Source organism: Macaca fascicularis, chromosome X (assembly GCF_037993035.2).
Source record: "Macaca fascicularis isolate 582-1 chromosome X, T2T-MFA8v1.1".
Lineage (NCBI taxonomy): Eukaryota > Metazoa > Chordata > Mammalia > Primates > Cercopithecidae > Macaca > Macaca fascicularis.
Genome location: NC_088395.1, coordinates 71,157,051 through 71,167,974, shown reverse-complemented (window position 1 = coordinate 71,167,974; position 10,924 = coordinate 71,157,051). Strand labels below are relative to the sequence as shown.

General features: G+C 33.7%; 1 pseudogene; it reads left to right on the top strand.

Moving 5' to 3' along the window:
- The first annotated feature begins 2,088 nt into the window (after nt 1-2,088).
- On the top strand, nt 2,089-2,594 carry LOC102143664 (biogenesis of lysosome-related organelles complex 1 subunit 2-like; annotated as a pseudogene).
- Nucleotides 2,595-10,924: the final 8,330 nt, after the last annotated feature.

Below are 10,924 nucleotides of genomic sequence, written 5' to 3'. Positions count from 1 at the left end.
CTCTCACCATGCCTATTCAACATAGTATTGGAAGTTCTAGCGAGGGCAATCAGGCAAGAGAAAGAAATAAAGCATATTCAAATAGGAAGAGAGGAAGTCCAATTGTCTCTTTTTGCAGATGACATGATCCCATATCTAGAAAATTCCATTTTCTCAGATTAAAAAATTCCTTAGCTGATAAGAAACTTCAGCAAAGTCTCAGGATTCAAATCAATGTGCAAAAATCAGAAGCATTCCTATCACCAACAATAGACAAGCAGAGAGCCAAATTGTGGATTAATTTCCATTCACAATTGCTACAAAGAGAACAACATACTCAGGAATACAGCTAACAAGGAAAGTGAAGGACCTCTTAAAAGAGAACTACAAATCACTTCTCAAGGAAATGAGAGAGGACACAAACAAATGGAAAAACATTCCATGTTCATAAATAGGAAGCATCAATATTGTGAAGTGAAAATTGCTATACTGCCCAAAATAATTTACAGATTCAATGCTATTCCCATTAAAATGCCATTGACATTCTTCACAAAATTAGAAAAAACTACATTAAAATTCATATGAAACCAAAGGAGAGCCCATATAGCTAAAATCATCCTAAGCAAAAATAACCCAGCTGGAGGCATCATACTACCCAACTTCAAACTGTACTACAAGGCTACAGTAATGCTACTGGTACAGAAACAGACACATTGACCAACAGAACAGAATAGAGAACTCGGAAATAAGACTACACATCTATAAACATCTAATTTTTGGTAAATCTGACAAAAACAACCAATGAAAAAGGATTCCCTATTTATTAAATGATGTTAGGAGAACTGGCTAGTCATATGCAGAAAATTTAAACTGGACCTCTTTCTTACACCGTATACAAAAATCAACTCAACATGTATTAAAGTCTTAACTGTGAAACCCCAAACTCTAAAAATCCTAGAAGAAAATCTAGGCAATATCATTTAAGATATAGGCATGGGCAAAGATTTTATGACAAAAATATCAAAAGGAATTGCAACAAACAAAAAATTGGCAAATGGGATCTGATTAAACTAAAGAGCTTCTGCGCAGCAAAAGAAACTATCATCAGAGTGAACAGGCAACCTACAGAATGGAAGAAAAATTTGGCAATCTATCCATCTGACAAAGGTATGATATCCAGAATCTCCAAGGAACTTAAACAAATGTACCATAAAAAATAAAACAACCCCATCAAAATGTGGGCAAAGGACATGAACAGACACTTCTCAAAAGAAGACATTTATGTAGGCAACAAACATATGAAAAAAAGTTCAACATCACTGATCATTAGAGAAATGCAAATACAAAACCACAATGAGATGACATCTCATGCCAGTCAGAAAGGTGATTAGTAAAAAGTCAAGAAACAATAGATACTGGTGAGGCTGTGGATAAATAAAAACACTTTTTCACTGTTGGTGAGAATGTAAATTAGTTCAACCATTGTGGAAGACAGTGTGGTGATTCCTCAAAGCCTAGAGACAGAAATACCATTTGATGTGACCCAGCAATTTTATTACTGGGTATATACCCAAAGGAATATAAGTCATTCTATTATAAAGATACACGCACACGTATGTTCATTGCAGCACTTTTCACAATAGCAAAAACATAAAATTAACCTAAATGCTCATCAATGATAGACTGGATAAAGAAAATGTGTTATATATACACCATGGAATACCGTGCACCCATAAAATGAAATGAGATTATGTCCTTTGCAGATACATGAATGGAGCTGGAAGCCATTATTTTCAGCAAACTAATGCAGGTACAGTAAACCAAACACCACATGTTCTCACCTATAAGTATGAGCTGAACATTGAGAACGCATGGACACATGGAACATTGAGAACACACACTGTCAGTGGAGGGCAGGCATGGGGATGGAGAGCATTAGAAAAAATAGCTAATGTGTGTTGGGCTTGATACCTTGATGATGAGTTGAAAGGTACAGTAAACTACCGTGGTACATTTTTACCTATGGAACAAACCTGCACATCCTGCACATGTATCCCGGAACTTAAAATAAAATAAAATAATGAAAAAATCAAAAGAAAATAAAAAATGATAAAATGGAAAGAAAATAAATTAAAAAATGGAAAAAGGAAAGAAAAGCTTCTTAAGCAGCACAAAACCTGCCATGATGATGGTGCCTGAGGTGTCCTAGTGACCCGATGTGAGAAACTAACTTGAGACATTGCCACCATGGAGACACCTGAGGAAACAAAGGAGCCTGCTGAAGCTGAGATCACTGAGCTCTTCTGGGATATGTTCTCCAAAATGGACATTTATCTTACTGGAGAATTGATGACCACCAGTGAAGACTATAAGCTCCTGGAAAATGAATAAACTACTCAGATTGAAGTATCTTGAAATAAAAGATACTGCTATAAACATTAGTAGATACTTAAAGGACTTAAGTTTAAGTTCAGTTGTTTGCTGGACTGCAGCCTTATCTGGATCAGATCAATATCATTGAAGAGCAGGTAGCAGCTCTTGAGCAGACAGCTTAAAAGATAAATGCATATTTAAAAAAAAAACTGGAAGTCAAGTACAAAAAGTTGGAGAAGTGATGAAAAACATATTTCTTTGGGACAAAGTCTTTTTTAATGTGGAAGAATGTTTTTTATAAGATGTGAATACTGAGGCTGATGAATTGTCAACTCTCCTCAAAATAAAATTATGCTGATCTTTCTAGGAAGATCTCAATGTTGAAATAAACTGTAGGACTGTGGCTACTCCTGTACCTCCTTTGAGGCAGTAACCCTTGAAAACTCACACTTACAACTGCTTATTTTTACCTGAATGCTTCATCATCTATTCAGGATAGAGACTCTCAAAGTTCAAGATACACTTGGGTGTGCCAGTAAAATCAAATAAGAGGACCTATTTTCTCTGTAGTGGTTAACACATTATTTTCCTACATGGCTGGTTTTTAAGTTATTGTAAATGATTTTTTTTTCTGTTAATGATACTAATATATCATTAATGAGATTCTAATTTTCTTTTAAAAAAACAAAGTAGTCATTTTGCAGCTTATAACCTTGTGAATGTTAGTAATTTACTTTCTCATAATATTGCAAATAACATAAACAGCTTAAAATAATTTCAGGCTGCATCTTTTAGGTTGAGCAGAAATAGTGAAAGGAATGTTTTGATAGCTTGGTCTATGAAATAAACAACTCTTTTCTCTTCTACGTGAGTCAGATGTTTGGAGATGGATGACATCTTGATAACTGCCCCCTTTTGGAAATGTATTAAAGACAAAGACAAGATATGTATATGTGTGCATGATTTGGGGGGGGATATGGAAGTTGTCACTTATAAAATATAGCATTTTATAAAATTTTTAAAAAGGAAGAAATGCTTCTCTACCCTGCAGTCAAAAAATATTTTTATTAGTATATTTTTTAGATATTTCAAAGTTTTACTTTTTCTATTTCAGACTTGATCCATCTGGAATTGATTTTCAATATACGGAGAAAGATATCCCTTTTTGCATATGAACTATCATATCATTTTAAAATTGAAAACATTTTTTTATATTTGTGATGTACAACACTATGTTTTGATACATGTATGCATTGTGGAATGGCTAAGTCAAGCTAATCAACATGCATATTATTTCTACACTTATTTATTTATGAGTTATACTTAACAATAATTTTATAATCCCAGCACTATCTACAAGGTATCCCTTCTTTTTCCTGTTGATCAGCAATGTCTGCTCCAACACATATCATCTTCATATAGGCAAGCATTTTTTTCTGGCTTTCTATTTGATTCCCTCATTCATTTGTCTATACCAGCACCAAGCCTACACTGGTAGAATTATTATAGTTTAAGAATGTACTGATACACACTAGATCTAGTCCCCTGACCAGGCAGTTCTTCAAGAGTATTTCGGCTACTATTTAACCTTTGTTGTTCCATACAAACTTTAGAATCAGCTCATCAAGTTCCATGAAAAATGTTTTTTAAATCTTTACTGGGATTTGACTCTATTTTGCATTTTATAGATCTGTAGATGAATTGGGGAAAAAATCAATATCTTTGTAATATTTAATATTCAAATCCACAAACTTTTTATATCTATTTATTTAGGTATTCTTTAATGTCTCTTAGTAAAGTTTTATAATTTATACACAAAGATATTGCACATATTTCATTAGATTTAGATACTCTCTATTTCTGTTGCTATTAAGAGTAGTGTATTTTTAAATTATATTTCATAACCGTTTGTTGCTGGTATATAGAAATGTAGTTCACTTTATGTTCTCCTACTCAGAGACAATCAAATAAAATACATAACAGAAGAAAGTTTGGGAAATTCACACAAAAAAGTGAAAATCCAACAACATTCTTCTAGCAAAGATTCAAAGAAAAAAATCAATAGAATTAGAAAATACTTTAAAGTGAATAATAATGAAAATACAACATGCCAAAACTTACAGGATGCAAGTAAAGCAATGCTTAGAAGTAAATTTATAGCTATAAATGCCTATATTAGAAATGAAAAAAATCTGAATTCGATAACCTTCCACCTGAAGACACTAGGAAAAGCAAAATAAATCAAGCAGAGAAGGAAATTATAAAGATTAGAGCAGAAATTCATGAAATAGAGAATTTAAAAACTATAGAGAACATCAATGAAACCAAAAGCTGGTTCTTTGAAAGATCAACACAACTGATAAATGTTGAAAGAGAAGAGAGAAGACTTAAATTACCAATATCAGGAATAAAAAGTGAGACATTACTATGAACCATATGCACAAAAATGTTTTTAAAGAAATACTATAAGCAATTTGTTCCAACAAATTAGATAATGTAGACAAAATTATCAAACTCCTAGATGTACAGAAACTGCCAAAACTGAGTCAAGAATAAATAGAAAATGTGAATATCTCTTAAAAATAAAGAGACTGAGTAGTGGTAATATTTTTTTTTTTCCAAAATAAAAGCCCAGTACCATATGGTTTCCCTGGTGAATTCTACCAAATGTTTCATAAACTCTTCCAAAAATATAAAAAGAGGAAGCACTTTTTAACTCATTCTATGAGAGCACTACATTACCCAGAGACCAAAGCCAGGCAAAACCGTCTAAAGGAAACTACAGACCGATATCCCTTATAAATACAAATGCAAAAATCATTAACAATATATTAGCAACTGAATTTAGCAGTATATAAAAAGGATCATACACCATAATTAAGTAGGATTTATCCCAGGAATGCAATGTTACTTCAGCATACAAAAATCAATCTATGTAATACACTTTATTAATAGAATAATACACTGACCATCTCATGAGATGTAGAAAAGTCATTTGACAAAATCTAACAACATTTCATGAAAATAACACTTAACAACTAATTATAAAAGATAACATCCTAAATTTGATGAGGCACACCTATGAAAAATCCACATCTACTATCATACTTAATAGTGAAAGATTGAAAGTGTTCTCCTAAGATAAAGAACAAGAAAAGGATGTCTTCTCTCACCACTTCTATTCAAAACTGTACTAGAGGCTACAGCCAAGGAAATTTGGCAAATACAAAGCCTCCAGACTTGAAAGCAATGAGTAAAAGTACATTCTTTCACAAATGACATGATTTGTATTTTGGAAATCCTAAGGAATCCATACACAAAGTTATTAGAGCTAATAAACTAGCTGAGCAAGCAGTATAAAAGACCAATATTCAAAATTTAGTTATATTCATGCACTAGCAATGAACAATACAAAAATAAAACTATATATAGTTGTTTACACTTGATAAACTATAGTTTTTATAGTTTTATAGTTCATGTTTGAAATGAAACTATATAAAAATGTATATATATATGAAACTAATGGAGAGTTTCATATATGTATATAAAGTAAAGTTTCATATATCTATTTATATACAAATAATGGAAACTAATGGAAAGTCATATTATTATTAGTTTCATATATAGTAATATATTATTATTAGTTTAATATGTCTATTATATATAACTCATAAATAGTCATATACTATTAGTTTCACATATATATGAAACTAATGGAAAGAAAACAATTTCATTTACAATAATATCAATAGTATCAAAAATAATAACATTCTGAGGAATAAATTTAACAAAAGAAGTGCAAGGTATAGACAAAAAATTATAAAACATTATTAGAGAAATTAAAGAATACTTATATTACCAAAATCAGAAATAAAAAATTCTGCATAAATGGAAAGACATCCTGTATTCATGAATGGAAAAATTTAATATTGTTAAGATGGCAATACTCTCCAAATTTTGATCTACTGATTCGATGCAATCCCTATAAAAATCCCAACTGCATTTTTTAAATAGATTGACAAGACAGTTCTAAAATTCATATGGAAATACAAGGGATCCTGAACACCTGAAGCAATCTTGGGAAAGAACAAAGTTAGAGGACTCATATTCTTCATTTCTAATCTTGCTGCAAAGCTACAGTACTTAAGAATTCATGGCAATGGCATAGGGATAGACACACAGATCTAAGAAATAAAATTTAGAGTCCACTTCTGTGATACAAGAAGGAGGGACTAGATGACATTCACAATCCTCTCTAGCCTAATCATTCGGTGGTACAAATGGTACACACATATCCCCTTTGGCATACCAGGACCCACGTCCCTTTCCTTTTAGCACCCAACCTCCTTGTAAAACAGCAACAACAATAACAAAAACTGTGAGGAGCATCCTGACTAGGCTGCTCTGCTTCCTGCTCCATGGTAGCCCCCTTGGTACCTGTAACCAAGGCTAGCCTCCCAGCCTTATTTTGATCCAGGGAGCACCCATGAGCCTTAAGTTGAAACCCTTTTTTGTCAAGTTACCCAAAATCAGTTTCTGTCACTGTCAAAGAAATGCTTTAACTGATAAATAAGCCGTTTCCATACCCTGAATATAAAGATACCCCTTCTTTAATATGGAACTCTTGTCCTATTCATCACCTTTGTTTTCCTCACTTCTGCTGTTTTTGCTTATCATTTACTAAGGTCCCTTCCCTCTCTTCCCTTTTCTAAAGGAGGAAAACAAAGAGGTGATAAATCCAGGATAAACAAAACTATTTACAAGTATAGCCTTAAAGATAGCCACTGCAAAAGAAATAAAACCCCAGAACTGTATTGTTTGAATTAGATTGTGTTCATTTAACTGCTCTTTATGAGCTGGATGCCAGGCACTGTGCTAGCATGGGGGAACAAAAATGAATAAAAAATAAGCACATAAGCCTTTCCTGGAGCAGTTCACAGTCTAGCCTCACTAGACAGATTAAAACTGAAGTTACTTGGCAGTACAGTATCCTCATGTTTTATGATATTTTGATTTTGCCTTATGTGTATTTGACACTTTAATATAAAGATATTAAAAAAGTCTCACTTTATAAGCAAAAAGGGTTGAGAGTCTACATATAAATCCTTACATTTAGGGTCAATAGATTTTCTTTTTTTATTATTATACTTTAAGTTCTAGGGTACATGTGCATAACGTGCAGGTTTGTTACATATGTATACGTGTGCCATGTTGGTGTGCTGCACCCATCAACTCGTCAGCACCCATCAACTCATCATTTACATCAAGTATAACTCCAAATGCAATCCCTCCCCCTTCCACCCTCTCCCTTCCCCATAATAAGCCCCGGTGTGTGATGTTCCCCTTCCCGAGTCCAAGGGATCTCATTGTTCAGTTCCCACCTATGAGTGAGAACATGCGGTGTTTGGTTTTCTGTTCTTGCGAAAGTTTGCTGAGAATGATGGTTTCCAGCTGCATCCATGTCCCTACAAAGGACACAAACTCATCCTTTTTGATGGCTGCATAGTATTCCATGGTGTATATGTGCCACATTTTCTTAATCCAGTCTGTCACTGATGGACATTTGGGTTGATTCCAAGTCTTTGCTATTGTGAAGAGTGCCGCAATAAACATACGTGTGCATGTGTCTTTATAGCAGCATGATTTTTAATCCTTTGGGTATATACCCAGCAATGGGATGGCTGGGTCATATGGTACTTCTAGTTCTAGATCCTTGAAAAATCGCCATACTCTTTTCCATAATGGTTGAACTAGTTTACAATCCCACCAACAGTGTAGAAGTGTTCCTATTTCTCTACATCCTCTCTAGCACCTGTTGTTTCCTGACTTTTTAATGATTGCCATTCTAACTGGTGTGAGATGGTATCTCATTGTGGTTTAGATTTGCATTTCTCTGATGGCCAGTGATGATGAGCATTTTTTCATGTGTCTGTTGGCTGTATGAATGTCTTCTTTTGAGAAATGTCTGTTCATATCCTTTGCCCACTTTTTGATGGAGTTGTTTGCTTTTTTCTCGTAAATTTGTTTGAGTTCTTTGTAGGCTTTGGATATTAGCCCTTTGTCAGATGAGTAGATTGCAAAAATTTTCTCCCATTCTGTAGGTTGCCTGTTCACTCTGGTGGTAGTTTCTTTTGCTGTGCAGAAGCTCTTTAGTTTAATTAGATCCCATTTCTCAATTTTGGCATTTGTTGCCATTGCTTTTGGTGTTTTAGACATGAAGTCCTTGCCCATGCCTATGTCCTTGGAAGTTCTGGCTAGGGCAATCAGGCAAGAGAAAGAAATCAAGGGTATTCAGTTAGGAAAAGAAGAAGTCAAATTGTCCCTGTTTGCAGATGACATGATTGTATATTTAGAAAACCCCATCATCTCAGCCCAAAATCTCCTTAAGCTGATCAGCAACTTCAGCAAAGTCTCAGGATAAAAAATTAATGTGCAAAAATTACAAGCATTCTTATACACCAGTAACAGACAAACAGAGAGCCAAATCATGAATGAACTTCCATTCACAATTGCTTCAAAGACAACAAAATACCTAGGAATCCAACTTACAAGGGATGTAAAGGACCTCTTCAAGGAGAACTACAAACCACTGCTCAGTGAAATAAAAGAGGACACAAACAAATGGAAGAACAATCCATGCTCATGGATAGGAAGAATCAATATTGTGAAAATGGCCATACTGCCCAAGGTCATTTATAGATTCAAAGTCATCCCCATCAAGCTACCAATGAGTTTCTTCACAGAATTGGAAAAAACTGCTTTAAAGTTCATATGGAACCAAAAAAGAGCCCGCATTGCCAGGACAATCCTAAGCAAAAAGAATAAAGCTGGAGGCATCATGCTACCTGACTTGAAACTATACTACAAGGCTACAGTAACCAAAACAGCATGGTACTGGTACCAAAACAGAGATATAGACCAATGGAACAGAACAGAGTCCTCAGAAATAATACCACACATCTACAGCCATCTGATTTTTGATAAACCTCAGAAAAACAAGAAATGGGGAAAGGATTCCCTATTTAATAAATGGTTCTGGGAAAATTGGTTAGCCATAAGTAGAAAGCTGAAACTGGATCCTTTCCTTACTCCTTATACGAAAATTGATTCAAGATGGATTAGAGACTTAAATGCTAGACGTAATACCATAAAAACTTTAGAAGAAAAGCTAGGTAATACCATTCAGGACATAGGCATGGGCAAGGACTTCATGTCTAAAACATCAATTGATTTTTAATAAGGAAACCAAGAAATTCAACTGAGGAAAAAAGGGATAATCATCTTTTCTACAAATTATGCTGGGAAAGCTTGATAGTCCATGCAAAGAAATGAAGTCAGGTCTGTACCTCACACAAAGTATGAAAATTAACCCAGGATTGATCAGAGAGCTAAATGTGAGAGCTGAAAATATAAAACTTTACATAGTTGTAAAACTTTATGAGATATGATCCCCAAAACACAAAGAAAGAAAGAAAAATTAGGTAAACTGGACTTTAAAAAATTAAAGCTTTTGTGCTTCAAAGATAGCTTAAAATTAAAATGATAACCCACAAATGGGAGAAATTATTTACAATAAAATATTTGAATAAAAGACAACTAATTCAAATTGGAACTCTTTGGAGAGTTTTCCTCAACAAAATACATTTGTTAAATACTTGATATGTCTGAATTTCTTGAAGGATTGAGATGAATGGTGAATAACTTGGGTTGAACTAGTAATAAGCACATAGAAAACTAATAAATGAGATAATTATTAACGTCAAGAAAATTAGAGTTATACAGTAAAAGAAAAGTAATCATAGTTTACTCTGTGGTTCAGTTAGTGAATAGCTTTACCTGAACGTAATAATGTCAACATTGCGTATCTATATTACCAAAATTACAATTTAGTCATATGGTATTAGGAAGCTACCTGTGTGTGACTGAGGGTGGAGAATGGTGATGGTGAAAGAGAAAAATCCTCATCTTTGTTGGAGGGAATTCAATAGATAATCCCTACATATAAAAAATAAATGAGTGATCACTTCTTTCTTACTTAGAGAGATGGAGATATATTTACAAAAGAATAATCTAAGAGAGTTGAAAATGACTGTTTCCAGGGAGTGGGAAGTGGTTCATGTGGGGACAAGTAAGGGACTGTTGTTTTCTTAATGAGCCTTGTAAAATTATTTGTCTCTTTGTGTTCCCATATAATTTTGATAAAAATTAAAACTAAATTTATAAAAAGAGATAAAAATCATTGGAGATATACGTGATTTTGAAGATGCTAGAGAACAATGTTATGGGAATTGAAGCCTATCTTTTTCTGTTAAGTAGAAAATTAAGTAATTTTCTTAGAGTGAAAAGGGTAGAGGGGTATGGATGATGACACTTCCGAAAAGTTGCTGTAGAGAAAAGGAAAGGTGCCCAGTGAAAGATTTTGAACATCACTGATGGCCTAGCTGAGACTGGAGCTAATGTAACGGAATATGAGTATAGCCTGGGAGCTGAAGCAGAGTATACAAAATGAACAAGTGGGTTTTATTTGTTTGTTAGTTTTTTGTTTTCAAGGTTGGGAATTTACACTACAAGG